A 13680-nucleotide genomic window follows, 5' to 3' on the forward strand; every position below is an offset into this window, starting at 1 on the left:
ACTTTCAAACGCTTTAATTTAATTTTTTTTCTCTTCTCTCCCCAAGCTTCCCATATGGAGAAGCTCCAATATTTTAAAAGAAGCTTTTCCTTGTGAGCATCTTCAGCTCCGTTCCAAGTGCCTGTAGCGATCGCTCTCCCAGACTTGGCAGTTTCGTATTTTTCTCACACCTCGCTCCCCGATTTTATTTAAAGAATGGCAATCCATCTTTTCTCTTCTTTTTTTTTTTTCTCTTTTTCTTTATTGTTATCCTTTCTTGCTTTATGCCCCCCCGGAACCCTGAATAAAAGCATTTAGATTCTCCGGACTCGTGCTAGGGGCCGACTCCTGTGGCCCGGACTTCCACACACTATCTCCCGTGTCGCACGCATCGCGTGGCTCTGAGAGGTTCTTATCTCCGCCAGTCAGCTGGGAAGCGAGGGTTCGGGGCAGCTGGAGGGCTGACCAGCTCGAGGGCACGCCGCCAGACTAATTGCCACGCTGCTGGACTGTGGATGTGCCCATTGCTGCAGGCGGGTGGAGGATAAATGCCTTTGCTCTTGCCGTCCCCAGGACACAGGCCACGCTGTGTGACCGACGCCTCCGGCAACTCACGGTATCTCCTGCTAACAGAGCCGCAGGCACGGCTGAGGCTTCCCGTATGGCGGCCCTGTTGGGTCAGTGTTAACCCCTTTATTTTACAGCGAGGAAACTGAGTTCCAGAGAGGGAGTCGCGGGCCACCCAAAGCAGAACATCTAGTGATGGGAAGTTCATGATTATGACACCTTTGAGCTCTGCGTCCACCATGCATTTCCTGTAATCATACAGTCAGTGGAAGACCCAGAGTGCCCACAGTAAAACATTGATTAGTTCACTGAACATTAATTTATCAGACTTTCTTAAAGTAGACTCATTATATAAAATGAGGTAACAAAATTAGCATTTGAGATGATATGTGTAAAAGCTTTTGCTAAACATACATTACTAAAATATATATGGTTTGAGTACTTTTTGCTCTTTCTTCCATATTTATTGGGAGTTCTGTCTGGTACGAAAAGCTAGGCTTGTATTACTGTTGAGAAATCCCCCACTGGATTTCTCAAAGAGTTCTTCAGATATTTTTGTAAGCTTCAGACACAGCATTCAAATAACCGAATCCCTTAGCCCAGCCGTCTTCTCGTGGATTAATCGTCAGGAGATACACTCTCACTTCGGTCACCCCAGAAGCTGTATGTCCCTGGAAAGTTCAATCGGATGAGCCGTCTCCAGATCCCAGTTTCCAGGAGAGAAAGCCATGAACATTTTCGAGCGTCTCTCTCACTGCAGAATAGCAGACAGCTACAGAAAAGAGATGTGTGAGTAGAATATTGCTGAGGGATGGGTTGGCGTTTTCCATGCCATGATACGGTGCAAAATCATCTTAGCTAAAAGCTAATCACGAGTACACGAGGCCCGGTCTGCACAGTATTTGTCAAGTGGGAACCGCAGAGAGGTTGTCCAGACTTCCGAGCACCACTATGTTAGTGCTTTCTTTCTGTGCCCACAGCGCATGCTCCACATTAGTGTTTGGGGATTGATTCGCTTTTCATTATGGAAACGGAGGTTCCGTGCTCCTTCTGCTTCTCCCCACCACCCCTTTCATCATGTGTCTACTGCAGGGAAAGGAATATGCTCTCAACTGTCTGAAAACGTGGCTGAGGGCACCTCACGGCTCAGACTCTGCTGTCACGGGGAGGGATCCCTATAAAGTGCTTCCCTCGCTTTCAAAGTGAGGTTTACTTGCCACGGTGTCGCAAGCCTACATGAGGTGCTTTTCCCTCCCACACAGTCGACGTCTGGCATTAACGTCGCATCGCCCCACCGAGCCATTCTTCACTGCCTGGGCTGTGAGGGCTTTCGAGCGTTGGAGTCATGGAGGCCTTTCTGAGATGTTTTATCTTGGTCAAGAGCAAGGACAGAAAAAAACGTGACCAGGGAAAAAGCAGAGGCCAAATTCTGGGTCCAGTGTTGTAGTACAGCAGCAATGTGCCCTGCCTGTGTGTATGATGATGATGGTGATGATGGTGATGATGGTGATGATGGTGATGATGGTGATGATGGTGATGATGGTGATGATGGTGATGATGGTGGTGATGGTGATTATGGTGCTGATGGTGGTGATGGTGAGGATGGTGATGATAATGGTGATGGTGGTGATGATGATGGTGATGATGATGATGGTAATGATAATAGTGATGGTGATGATGGTGATTATGATGGTGACAGTGATGATGATGATTATGATGGTGATAGTGATGATGGTGATGATAATGTTGATAGTGATGATGGGGATGATGTGATGATGGTGATGGTGATGATGGTGATGATGTTGATGATGATGATGGTGATGATGGTGATGATGGTGATGATGGTGGTGATGGTGGTGATGGTGATGGTGATTATGGTGATGACCCCTGTGTGCATAATTGCTTTAACATGCCCCCGGTTCTTCACATGGATCTCATGTAATGCTTTTCTTCCATTTTATAGGTGATACAGCAGCTCAGAGATGTCTGGAAGTTTCTGTTTATGCTTTAAGTACCCTCAGGTGCTCTCATTTCAAGATCATAGCTCTCTTGTCTCCTTCCCCTGTTTTCTCAATCCTTTCCTAGATTTGTATCCATTTGCTTCTCACTCAGTGTCGCATTCATGCAGAGAGATCATTGAACTGGTTGGTAAACTCAATATTCTCCCAGAGGGACTCAGCAGAAGTATCCTGGGGCCACTGGTGGGTAGCGAGTAAGCTTTTTCTTACACCATGTCCCTGGCAGGCAAGAAATGAGTCGCACATTTGATTCAAGATGCTGATTGACTCTCAGCTCCTTGGTGGGCAGAATCATTTTTCTCAGATTTTGGAACAGGGGACAGAGACTTATTCTCTCCTAATAAAATGTAAATCAACAAATGAAAACGTGAACTTTCAAATGGTAACTCGAAGCCTATTGGCTGGTGCCAGATTGCAGTGGAAAGCACAGGGCGGCTTTGGGCGAGTTGTTTAACCTTACTAACTATATATCGTTTTCTAGAAAATAAATGGGGCTTAATGTGCCAAGTTCTTTTGAGAATTAGACAAGTTAATATGCTCGAAAATGCCAACAAGCTCACGAGCACAGTGGGGAGCTTTGCAGGACGTGGAGGCTGTGTCACCTTCCCCAACTGACTCACTCCCGCTGCTCCTGGCTCCTGCTGCCTCTCAGTTGACACCGGTCGAAACGTCTCAGGCTTTCAGACGAGAGTCCCAGAGTCCCAGGAATCATCCTCGTGTTTTTAAATCTTAACGAAGGCTCCTCGTCAATTCTTCCTTCCACAGATCACACTTTTGTTGCTGTAGCTAAAAAGGCATTGCCATACCCAAGCTCACCCAGATTTTCTCCTAGGAATTTTATCTTCTAGGAATTTTATACTTTTGTGTTTTACATTTAGGTCTGTGATCTATTTTGAGTTAGTTTTTGTGAAGGAAATAAGGTCTCTGTCTGGATTTTTATTTTATTTTATTTTATTTTATTTCGTTTTATTTTTTTGGTGGATATTCACTTGTTCCAGGGCTATTTGTTAAAAAGACTATTTTTCTCGTTTATATTGTCTTTGCTACTTTGCAAAATGTAAGTCGATTATATTTATGTGGAGTCTTTATTCTTTTTCTTTGACCCATTGGTCTATTTTTTCGCTATGGCACTCTCTTGATTACTGTAGCTCTGTAGCATGTCTTGAATTCAGGTAATGTCTGTTTTCCAACTTTGTTCTTCTCCTTTCATATTGTTTTGGCTATTCTGGGTCTTTTATCTCTCTATATGAACTTAAAAATCAGTTTGTTGAAATGCACAAAATAGTTTGCTGAGATTTTAACTGGGACTGTGTTGAATCTCTAGAGCAAGTCGGGAAGCACCGACATTTTGAAAACAAGCCTTGTTCTTCACGAACACGAAATATCCCTCGATTTACTTCGTTCTTTGATTTTGTTGGCCAGAGTTTTGTAGTTTTCCTCACCCATTTTGGACATCTAAGTTATCAAAGTCACGGGCACGTGATTGTTCATAGTATTCTTTGATTACCTTTTCAATGTCCTTCAGGTATGTAGGGACGTAGTATGTCCGTTCCTTAAACAGTGCTATTTCCTACATCCGAGTGACTAGTCCCCGCTCCTTCCCCTGTGGAGAATATGTCAGCCTCCGAGATGTTTTTAAAAAGACACATCCTCCCCTCCTGCCCCGCCAACCAGGCTATAGTCAGAAGCTCCTCCCACGTCCCCTGCACCATTTGATTAGAGCGTTTCCAGCCTTTTATTTTAAGCGTCTGCATTTTTCCTCTCCCACCAGACTGTGCTCTCGACAGCGTGATTCTAACTCACTCCAGCAAACAAGTGGAAGAATCAACAGCTGAACATAAGAAGTTTTAATTTTTTGTCTCTAAAACACTTTCCATAATTTTTAAATTACATCCTATAATGGGCCTTTCGAAATGATTCAAAGACAAGATTTTTACTTCCTATATTTTTCTCTTATTTAATGGATATTATAATTGCTGACAACCCTTCTCTTTTAAAAATTTTATAATCATGATATCGCATAATTACATTTATAACATAATTAAGGCTTCGATTAACTCATTGAACAATAATTCATATTACAGAAAAGTCACCACGACTGCCTCATCTGCCACGTGACTTCCACTGTTGGCATCCTTGGCTGTAGTTTTTAATCAGAATATTCGAGACACTGAACAAGATCCAGTTTATATCTTATAGAGCAAGCTCGTGAGGCAGCTAGTGAGAAAGGTTAAGATCAGAATATTGAAAAGATCTTTGCAGGCCACAGAGCTGGTGGATGGCGAAGTCAGGAATACCGCTTGTCAGCTCATCCTCGTGTGCTGTAGACATTGTGCTCCATTACGTGGGGCTTTTCCTCCGCTTTCTATTTTCCCATGAGCAGGTGTGGGTCCTGTTCTCTAGATTTCCAACCGTCTAGATCCTGCAGACAGTGATATTTTCCCTCGATCGATTTCCTTTATCCCTTGTTGTTTTCCTATTTATCAAAATGCTATTTTTTCTTCATTTGCTTCTCCTTCCCATTCTCGGGTCTGACTAGATAATGAATTATGGAACTTAGCTTTCAAAAGCAGCAGCGTTTTCATTTTCTCGTCATTAAATTCGGCCTCAAGCTATGGAGATGAGTAAAGAAGACTCTGACAGCACTTATTCAAGCGATGGAGGTAAAACACTCTAAAATGCCACGTTGCAAAACGCAATAGTGCAGAAACTCACCTTAGGCTCGCTTTGGTTTCTTGCACCATCTGACTCTATTCGAGGCCGTGAAAGGACAGTGCCCGGTGGAGGGTGGAATTTACCTTGACAGGAGAGCGAGTTCACCTACAAGAAGAGTGACCTGCACCCAGGGCCGCGAGGGCGGCCTTTGTGTCTCTTTAAAGGAGACTTTCAAATGGTGCGTCCTAAAGTATGCGGCAGCTTTCATCCCTTCTATTTGGGGACGTCGTGGGACCCTCTCCCGTTCGTTTCCCGAGGTGGGTGTAAATGAGTTCCTTATCAGCTCCGCCTGCGCAGGAGAGATAATTTAGCGACAGAACAGAACGCGTCCTCCTGAGCTTTCCGCCCGGTTTCCTTTGCAAACGCAGCATGAGATTTCACGGGCGTTTTTACGTATTTATTTTTTTATTGGAAGTTGCTGAATTTGAATTAGCTACAGTCCTTCTTTCTTCATAGACTGTATCAAAAATGTTTAAATTCCATCGCATCGGTGGAACGGGGCATTGTGTCGGAGGACAAGGGCTGGGCGCACACGTGGGGCGTTATCAGCGGCTTGAAATGGGTATCGAGTTAGAAATGGAGCGAATGATGAAAGCGAGTCGGACCCCAGCAGCTTAGTTAGCTCTCAGCTCTGAGGAGCCTGTCGCGGCCGCCTCTGCAGACCTACGGTGGCTTATCTGATGCATTTCACCTCGGGAGAATGGATCGGTTCCCGGTAGCAAACGATCCAGAAACCGCAGTTAGACACTCACGAGGCTGGCGCTGCTTAAACATCTGGCCGAGCGCTGTTTAGATCAGCGCTTTCGTCCCGGGAGGGGTCTGTAAATGACAACACCTCTCGGCCATCAGGTGTTCACGGACAGGGCCGTTCCCCGTGGACCTATGCCATTCAGACAAACGCCGTCTTGCCACGGAGAACTGACTCTGTAGCCGGGTGCCGACAGTCCCCAAATGTGCCACGGGGACTCTCCGCGTGGGGGCACAGGACGCGACGGTCTCAGGGCGACTCGCGTCGCTGTCCACGCAGCCCTGCGAGTCTCTCTCACCGCCTCTCCTTCCACGTCTTTCTCCTCGCGTTTACGATCCTCTCGAGGGCAGGAGAGCAGACTCCAGAACCTTCGGGCGGATGGCGACCAGGGAACGTCTCTGCCGGCAGCCTAAGCTTCGGCACGTCCTTGGGGGGTGCCGCCTGGGCTTAGTGCTCCCCTCTGTCTTGGAGTGGAGTGATTCGTTTCTTGGGAACCTGCCATTTTTTACCAAGTGCTCAATTAAGGATCCGAGAGAGGGAGACAATGTGAGCAGAGCCAGAGCGGATGTGCCGAAAGGGACGAGCCACCGACCGCCACCCTGAGATGCTTCAGCAAGAGGAGGCCACCTCTGCGCCCGCCGCACAGGCCTCCGCCTGGTGCCCTGGCTGGGGACTGGCTGTCGGCAGGGGAAGGAGCATAAGGATCGACTGTGAGAAGCTTCCAGAGGATTAACAGAGGTCTCTTCCGGACGGACTCTTGCCACAGCTAATTTCGGACTCCCGTTTGGGGGCAGAGGTGTGGGGAGTCCTCGGGGTCTCTGTCCTGCAGAGTCGCAGACAAGGTTGTCGAATAGTTACGACAATAAAATAAAGAGAGATGTCTTCGCCCTAGTTCCTGATCCTTCTTCCCAAGCGCCAAACCAGAGATTCCCCAAGAGCAAGTGCCTCATAGCGACCTGAAGGTTCTGTGGTTAGTTTGAGTGACAGCGCCGTCCCCTTGTCCCGGGAGGTCAGCTCTGGGTCCGCGGCGACGTGGACCCCCTTTGCTCCCTCGGTTACAATCGTCCTTAAATGAAGCGCGGCTTGTGCTTTCATGCCTCGACTTCCTCCCAGTCCCCAGTCTGCTTCGTTGGGCCCGACACCTTGCTCTCTGTCGTCAGGCCACTCCCTCGGGGACCAGGGCGTCGTCATCCCTTCCAGCTGAGTGACCTCACGGGCTTCTCATGTGTCTTTGAGAAACACCTGCTTTTGTGAACTAGCACTTCACCTGTCACACGTGGCCCACGGCATCGCCCGGGCCCTAAATCTGGCTGAGCGGCAGCATCCCCCAGAGAACACTCCCAAAACAGAGCGAGGACCTTGCTTTGTTCTGCTGAATTTGGATGAGTGATCGCATATGGGAATGCGTGGGTTTTCTTCCTTAGACAAACAAGTTCCCAAGTGAATCCCATCGTCAGCCAGGTTGGGGAGCTAGGACCCAGGTTGGAACCACCTTCCTTAAAACCTCCTTGTCCGAGGTAGCTTTGGGTACAGACAGATGAGAGGGAAGACAGCTTGGGGCGTGGTGTGCTGGAAAGAGGCTCAGCGTCCGATCAATACCTGAAGGAGGGGGCACCTGGATGCCTTGCCTGCCAGGTGAGCAGGTGGCCAAGCCAGAGTCCAAACACGGACCCTGTGTAGGGAGGGGACGCAGTCTCCACCTCTGGGAGCCACTTCAGAGCAGCTGGAGAGTCTGGGACACCCCTCAGCTGAGACCCCGTGTCCCAATGTCATTTTCTATACATCTTCAATTATTATCCAAGTATCATGTAAAAATATACGTGTTTAAGAATGGACGATACCCGAGCACACAGAGGCGCGAACGGCCGCTCCCGGCAGCCCACACTCTCCCTCTCCTAGGAGAAAGCGCTCACTCCGTGAGGTCTCTGCCTTTGTGGACGCCATCGAATGCGTGTGTGTACGTGCACATGTGCCTGTGTGTGTGAGTGTGTGCGTGCGTGCGTGCATGCGCGTGTCTGAGAGAGAGAGGGAGAGAGGTGGATGCGTAGCTTTGACAACTCATTCAACACTCCACATCCTCGTTCCCTGATCCAAAGGTCACTCGTTGACTGTCCCCATCGGGCCGTTAGGGGAATTAAGCGAGTGGATATTCGTAAAGCTCTTAGGTCGGTTTAGACCAGCATCTGGACGACAGCAAGCACTCGAGACTGTGGCCAAAACACAGACACACGTACCCTTTCAGTTCACCGAAGGTTCAAGTTTACAACTTGCAGGATTTCACTTCGTGCTGTGGCTCAGAGCTCCGTGCACGCGCGTGTACACGAATAAGCCATGCATTTACAACAACTGCATAGTACGCTATGGATGGACTGTGAATTATTTAATGATGTCCTTTAATGGGCAATTGAATTCTTTTCTCAAGGGTCTGTATTTTTTAAACACCTCGGTAAATAACAATAACAACATATGTACTTGTACTTGCACAAATTGGAAAACAAAAGGTTTATAAAATAAAAAGCTGAGTCTCAGGAGGGTACGCAGACTCCCAGCCGTGAGAGGTAACGTCGGGGTGGGCACAAAGGCCACCCCGGGTACACCCCTGGGGTGCGAACGGGGCCGTTTCCATGACAGTAATCAATGCTGGACATCACGAACCTTGAAAAAACCTTTTTGACGTAAGGTGGTAAATCACTTTTGTTTGGACTTCAGGCAAAACTATTATAGAAAAGTCAGGCACAGATATCAGCCTCCCTCTCCCGCACCAGTAGGGCTGCTGTTCGGGTGACAGGAAATGGGGCCTGTGTAAGTCCCAGGGACAGTGACAGTCACAAACCAGCATCAGCTCATGTCATTTCCTTTTGTTCAGTTTGAACCTTATTCCCAACATTTAGTTTTGAATACAGTACCCTCCTAATATGCTGCTAAGATGATAAACTACAAAATTGTATCCTAGTACATGCGAAAAATCTGCTGTTCAAAAAGGTTCTGAGGGTTGGTGTTTGTTTTGGAGACTGATAAACCCAATCACTGCAGTGAGAGAGAGAGAGAGACAGAGACAGAGACAGAGACAGAGAGAACATTGTTAACCTGCCTTCTTACAAAGAAGCTTGTAGGGTCTAAGGTTTTACTGCACCTCATGTTTGCCTGACGCTCGGTGTCACCAACAGCTGTGATGTGTGTGCAGGCCCTGGCGTATGCCCCCATCTGCCAAGGACGAGGCGACGACCTGACTTCCACTTCAATCTCCCCGAGCTGTGCCGTCCTCATTTATGAAACCTGGGTAGTGACGGTCCCCTGGAGTGGTAGAGTGTAGTTTTGGACATGGACAACATAAAACAAGCAAGCGGCTCCTTGAGTGTCATGAGACACCTGTCAGAAACGTCACTCAGATCTGTACCTTTGTATTAGAGGCAGCTCCGGGCTCAGGTGACTTACCCTGGGTCACGTCACAGATTAACAACAATACTGGACAGGCACGCGGGCTACCTAACCTCCAGGGAAGTGCTTGCGCATCGAGCCACACCCCTCGGAGACTGCCCTATACGCGAAAATCCCAGAACACCAGGCACACTTCAGGACAACTTCAGGACAAAATCAGATTTGGCATAATTATATTTATATGAAAAACATGAATGGCCATCATTAAAGCAAACCGGTAATGCAAAACTTACATTACAATTACCTAAAAATCTCAGCCAGCACCAACTACGCGTGGGAAGACCTCCATCAGACAAGGGACTCACGAGGTGCCGGCTCGAAGGCACAGCCTGTGGCCCTGGGGGGCACGTGCGCTCGCAGACGTCAGCATGTGGACGGGCTTTGCCCCCTTCCAGGAGTGAGGCCCGGTGGCAGGCTTCCTTCTTCCTCTGAGACTTCCCCTTTAAAGCACAGGTCAGAATTTCAAGTGGAAACCGTTCAATGCTTAGAGAGAATCGTCTCGTGGCGTTTGCCAGGCTGGACGCTAGATGTCACTGTGTCGCAACAAAATTTGGGTTTTGGATGCATTTTTATGTGGCTGTAAATAACGTTGGTTAGGAGGGGAAAAAAAGGTGCGATCTCTTTAGGAAGGATCCGCCTTTCTCAGTGGCCTCTTCGATGTTCATTTGGGCAAAGTATTAGTCGGTTTATTTATCGCCCAAGGAGTTTAATTATATCAAATAAACACGTGAATAAAATGTGTGTGTGTGTTGTACATCGGTGATCTCAGTGGTCACAGTCTAACACTGCATTTTTTCATGGCTTCGTGACACCAAATTGAGAGCAGCTTGGGCTGAAATCTGTAAGCGATGCTTCTTGGGCTCTTCCGTCAGCCTCGTGCTGTCTCCTGCCTTCCTGGCTTGTTGTCACGGTGCCGGACACGTGCAGGCAGGGCACAAACTCCTTTCCTCTAATATCTTCTGCATCTCCCCAGCCCTTCGTCGGTAGCGGGGCCATAAAATCAGTTTCATGACATAAACACCCGGATCATTTTTGCCTCTTCTGTCCCTCAGTCATCAAATCCAACGAGTCAGGCTCCCTGACTCTACTCTGAAGTCCTGATGAGATCAACGTGCTGTCCTCTCGATACCTCAGTTCAGAAATGTGTATTTTTAAAAACAGGCATTCTTGGGACATCCATGTTCTCACTCATTTCCCATATTCAGGTTGTTCGGTCTTCGTTTAAAGAAACGAAACAAAATAAGTTTAAGCCACAACGCCTAAACTTAGCTGGCTTCTCCGTTGACGATAGAGGCAGATCCGAGCCCCCAGCATGAGTGACTCGTGGCAGCTTAGTCACCATCTCCTTTTCTGTTCGTCTTTGAGGCGTTCTTCTATTTTACGCCCCCAGGCCTTTGTAGGCACAGCTGTTTCTGCCTAGAGAGTCTCTGGTTCTTTCTCTGGTCCATCCATTGTTCAAAACCCAACTCCAGTGTCCCCACACCTGAACGTGCTTCCTCAAAATGCCCCTCGATTTTCGCATCTTGCATTTTAATCATTTCTTTACATTTCTATCTTCCCTTCGGTTCATGCGTTTGTCACGGGAAAGAACGATGTCTCTTTCTCTTTGTTGATAGTGCTTCGTATATGGTAGGAAAGCGAATGTATAAATGACATTTGGATACAGCACACGGTGCTTTCTTTGAATCTGGAATTTGCTAATTCAAACTTAGCAGAATGTTAACGTGGACATCTCAGTCGAGGCACTAACAGCCCGACCAACGTCGGATCCCAGAATGAGGTGCGAGATCTCGAGGCCAGATCTCAGAGGAAGAGAAAGCCGACGGCCTGAGTCATCACCCTCCGCCATCGATGACCCGCAGGGTGAGGAAGAAGCGGGACCAGGCCTTTTCCAGTGGATTCTGATACACCCAGGGGGATGAAGGGCGCCCCCTTGGGTTAAGGTGAAGGCACTGCAAAGGAGTCACCAGGAAACTGGACGCGGGTGGGGTTTGCATTTCGGCAGACACACTGGACTAGCATCTGGCTCCTTCCCAACAGCGTCTGGGGTGAGAAGGGCTGGTGGCAGCCACCATGAAAGCTGAGTGGAGAAGAGGTTGGCCGTGTGGGGGAGCGATGTGAGCTGGCTCTTCACAGGCCGGGCGTGGGCCGTGAATGAGAGAGCAGGTGTGTGTAGACGGGCAGGTAGCACAGAGCGAGCAAGGAGGCCTTGGCCTGGGAGTTGCCTGGCGCTCGGGTCCTGAGGAGGGAGATGCAGCGGCCAGCAGCACTGAGCTCTCTTGCGAAGCGGCCGTCTCTCCCCTGCCCTCTGGACTGAGCTCTGTGGTGTCGGGGCTGGGGCTCTGAACCCCCTTTCCCAGGGCTCCCTAACCCAGTGGCCCAGGTGCTGCCCAGGGAGACTGCACGGCTGGGGAGAGAAGGACCCATCCTTCCTTCTGCACGCTGTTCATGTCAGCTGCTTGCCAGCAATGTCTGTTGAGCAGCTTTTGTCTCAGTTTCTGGTTCGTCCACGTTTCTAGAACCAGCCTCCCCCTTCTCTCTCCCTAAGCAGCACCCCCACTGCAGAGGTCAGAGTGCCAGCCCTCTGGGGTCCTCCGTTCAAGCTCTCGAGCCATCCGCATCAGCAGCGCCTCCTCGCAGGCCGGGCTCCGGCTCTGCCAGGGTCCCCCGCCGGCTTCCACGCTCTCGTTCCTTTGTTCCCCAGACCTGGGGCAGGTGACCTCACCTCACCTGAGACTCCGACTGCCTTCTTTGCTTTAAGTTGCCCGTTGCCCATCTAACCCATTCCCTAGATGAAGACGAAGTTCTCTCTGTTCAAATAACCATTTGGGCAAAGCGTTTCTGCCTTCCTGTCTAGACTCTGAAAGATAAAAATGGGCTGCATCTCCCACATCAAGGGAACTACAGGGGCGGGTCCTCCGAGGTAAAGAGGGATTGTGCAGACCCCTCCCCCGAAGTTGTCTCTGGGGGGAAGGGGCCAGCCTCCCACACCTGCCGTGCTAGAGTGGGCTTCTGCGGTAAGAACCGTCATCACCTGCCCCTCCCTTTGCAGACTCCCCCGCTGTGAAGGAGCCAGGTGTCAGGATGAGCGAGGGCAGGCGTCAGGCCTAGGTAAAGGAGGGCTAGGAAGCCAGCCACGGCTGCGGGTCCAGCTGGAGGCAACACCCCACCTTTGCTCACTTTGGGGGTTAGTTACTACACGTGCCTGGACGCAGCCATGATTTAGCCACGATATCGTTTTTGTGATAGCAAGGAATCTGATTTTGTTTGGTTTGTCACTTAAAAGTGACCCCCACAATGCAATGAAGCCTACCTTGAATTTCATCTAGGAGCCAATGAAAGACGTAGCCCAGCAAGCAGGCTTCGGGAACAGGGGCATGAATGGCGCAGTCTGTTACTCTAATCTGGGGGTTCGGGCGGGTAAATGAAAAGTGCCACAGTACAGTGGGGTGCGGCAGGGCCACGCCTGTGCCTTTGTAGGAGCCTTGAGGGCACAGGGCCGCGGGAAAGGGCCACGTGTCTGTTTCCCCCACTCGCCCGTGGACACCGCCCTGCTTGGCCCCAGCATCCCGGGTCACCTGCTGTGGGGATCACAGGACCGTGACTGGAGAACGTACTGTAAATCGCGTTTGTCGCCCACCAGCCCGTCCACATCTCTGGACTGGAAGCTCCCCAGGACGAAGGTGGAGGATGCTCACCACAGACTCCTCGCAGTGGCACAGGGTGACACATGCCAGGTCCCTAATACGTAGCAGGGCTTTGTGGAAAGGACAGAGGTGAAGGACCATGTAGCTCCATGTGGGGTCCTAGGTGGGAGGGACTCACATAAAGTGGCAGAGCAGGGACACTCAGCTGGCGTGGGGTGATGCCCAGAGAGGATGGGGGAGGAGGAAGAGCGATCCCACACGGGGAGTGGGGCCCCGGGAGGCTGTGTGGCGGGACCGTGGGCTCCCTGGGCCAGGGGCGCGGTGCTGAGGGGTCCCGGTGCCCGGAGCTGGGGGATGGAGATACCCCGGCCCGGCGCGGTAACTCATCTGAGCGCATCTGGGGCCGCGGCCCCCGCAGTCCGGGCGCCCCCCACTCCCGGTGCCAGGCCAGTACGCCCCGAGCGGCCCCCTCCGCCCGGCCCCGCTCCGGATCCGGCGCCGCCCCCGCGCCCTGAAAGCCTTATTGATGGCGCGGGGCGCGGGGCCGCGGTTTCCCGCCCCCGGCGGC

Source organism: Pteropus alecto, unplaced genomic scaffold (genome assembly GCF_000325575.1).
Source record: "Pteropus alecto unplaced genomic scaffold, ASM32557v1 scaffold61, whole genome shotgun sequence".
NCBI classification, from domain to species: Eukaryota; Metazoa; Chordata; class Mammalia; order Chiroptera; family Pteropodidae; genus Pteropus; species Pteropus alecto.